This window comes from Oncorhynchus gorbuscha, linkage group LG15 (assembly GCF_021184085.1).
Source record: "Oncorhynchus gorbuscha isolate QuinsamMale2020 ecotype Even-year linkage group LG15, OgorEven_v1.0, whole genome shotgun sequence".
Taxonomy (NCBI): Eukaryota; Metazoa; Chordata; class Actinopteri; order Salmoniformes; family Salmonidae; genus Oncorhynchus; species Oncorhynchus gorbuscha.
In genome coordinates this window covers 32,602,120-32,605,322 of record NC_060187.1, presented here as the reverse complement: position 1 = coordinate 32,605,322, position 3,203 = coordinate 32,602,120, and positions in this window count along the sequence as shown.

The following is a 3,203-nucleotide window of genomic DNA, read 5'->3' as shown; positions in this document are numbered from 1 at the left end:
GTATATAGTTAGTAACACCATTATGTATATAGTTAGTAACACCGTGATGTATATAGTTAGTAACACCATTATGTATATAGTTAGTAACACCATTATGTATATAGTTAGTAACACCGTGATGTATATAGTTAGTAACACCATTATGTATATAGTTAGTAACACCGTGATGTATATGTGGTCCTTCTGTAGCTCAGTTGGTAGAGCATGGCGCTTGTAACGCCAGGGTAGTGGGTTCGATCCCCGGGACCACCCATACGTAGAATGTATGCACACATGACTGTAAGTCGCTTTGGATAAAAGCGTCTGCTAAATGGCATATATTATTATATTATTATTATTATTATTATTATTATTATTATTATTTATTATTTATATTATTATTATTATATTATTATTATTATATTATTATTATATTATTATATTATTATTATTATTATATTATTATATATTATTATTATATTATTATTATATTATTATTATTATTATTATTATTATTATTATTATTATTATTATTATTATTATTATTATTATATTATTATTATTATTATTATTATTATTATATTATTATTATTATTATTATATTATTATTATATTATTATTATTATTATTATTATTATTATTATTATATTATTATTATATTATTATTATTTATTATTATTATTATTATTATTATTATTATTATATTATTATTATATTATATTATGTATATAGTTAGTAACACCATTATGTATATAGTTAGTAACACCGTGATGTATATAGTTAGTAACACCATGATGTATATAGTTAGTAGCAGGATGATGTATATAGTTAGTAACACCATTATGTATATAGTTAGTAACACCCTTATGTATATAGTTAGTAACACCGTGATGTATATAGTTAGTAACACCATTATGTATATAGTTAGTAACACCATGATGTATATAGTTAGTAACACCATGATATATATAGTTAGTAACACCATGATGCATATAGTTAGTAACACCATGATGTATATAGTTAGAAACACCATGATGTATATAGTTAGTAGCAGCATGATGCATATAGTTAGTAACATTGTGATGTATATAGTTAGTAACACCAGAATGTGTGTAGTTAGTAGCAGCATGATATGTGTAGTTAGTAGAAGAATGATGTGTATAGTTAGTAGCACCACAGTGTTTGTAGTTTGAAACACCATGATGTATATAGTTAGAAACACCATGATGTAAATAGTTAGTAACACCATGATGTATATAATTAGTAACACAATGATGTATATAGTTATTAACACCACAATGTTTGTAGTTAGTAGCAGCATGATGTGTGTAGTTAGTAGAAGCTTGATGTGTGTTGTTAGTAGCACCACAATGTGTGTAGTTAGAAACACCATGATGTATATAGTTTGTAGGACCATGATGTATATAGTTAGTAACACCATAATGTATATAGTTAGTAACACCATAATGTATATAGTTAGTAACACCGTGATGCATATTGTTAGTAACACTATGATGCATATTGTTAGTAACACCGTGATGCATATTGTTAGTAACACCATGATGCATATAGTTAGTAACACTATGATGCATATTGTTAGTAACACCATGATGTGAATAATTAGTAACGCCATGATGTATATAGTTTGTAACATCATGATGTATATAGTTAGTAACACCATGATGTATATAGTTAGAAACACCATGATGTATATAGTTAGTAGCAGCATGATGCATATAGTTAGTAACATTGTGATGTATATAGTTAGTAACACCATGATGTATATAGTTAGTAACACCATGATGTATATAGTTAGTAACACCATAATGTATATAGTTAGTAACACCGTGATGTATATAGTTATTAACACCAGAATGTGTGTAGTTAGTAGCAGCATGATGTGTGTAGTTAGTAGCACCACAGTGTTTGTAGTTTGAAACACCAGGATGTATATAGTTAGAAACACCATGATGTAAATAGTTAGTAACACCATGATGTATATAATTAGTAACACAATGATGTATATAGTTATTAACACCACAATGTTAGTAGCAGCATGATGTGTGTAGTTAGTAGAAGCTTGATGTGTGTTGTTAGTAGCACCACAATGTGTGTAGTTAGAAACACCATGATGTATATAGTTTGTAGGACCATGATGTATATAGTTAGTAACACCATAATGTATATAGTTAGTAACACCATAATGTATATAGTTAGTAACACCGTGATATATAGTTAGTAACACCGTGATGTATATTTTTAGTAACACCATGATGTAGAAAGTTAGTAACACCGTGATATATACATAGTTAGTAACATCATGATGTATATAGTTAGTAACACCATTATGTATATAGTTAGTAACACCATTATGTATATAGTTAGTAACACCGTGATGTATATAGTTAGTAACACCATGATGTATATCGTTAGTAACACCGTAATGTATATAGTTAGTAACACCGTGATGTATATAGTTAGTAACACCGTGATGTATATAGTTAGTAACACCATTATGTATATAGTTAGTAACACCATTATGTATATAGTTAGTAACACCATTATGTATATAGTTAGTAACACCATTATGTATATAGTTACTAACACCGTGATGTATATAGTTAGTAACACCGTGATGTATATAGTTAGTAGCACCATGATGTATATAGTTAGTAACACCGTAATGTATATAGTTAGTAACACCGTAATGTATATAGTTAGTAACACCATTATGTATATAGTTAGTAACACCGTGATGTATATAGTTAGTAACACCATTATGTATATAGTTAGTAACACCATTATGTATATAGTTAGTAACACCGTGATGTATATAGTTAGTAACACCATTATGTATATAGTTAGTAACACCGTGATGTATATAGTTAGTAACACCATTATGTATATAGTTACTAACACCGTGATGTATATAGTTAGTAACACCATGATGTATATAGTTAGTAGCAGGATGATGTATATAGTTAGTAACACCATTATGTATATAGTTAGTAACACCATTATGTATATAGTTAGTAACACCGTGATGTATATAGTTAGTAACACCATTATGTATATAGTTAGTAACACCATGATGTATATAGTTAGTAACACCATTATGTATATAGTTAGTAACACCGTGATGTATATAGTTAGTAACACCATGATGTATATAGTTAGTAGCAGGATGATGTATATAGTTAGTAACACCATGATGTATATAGTTA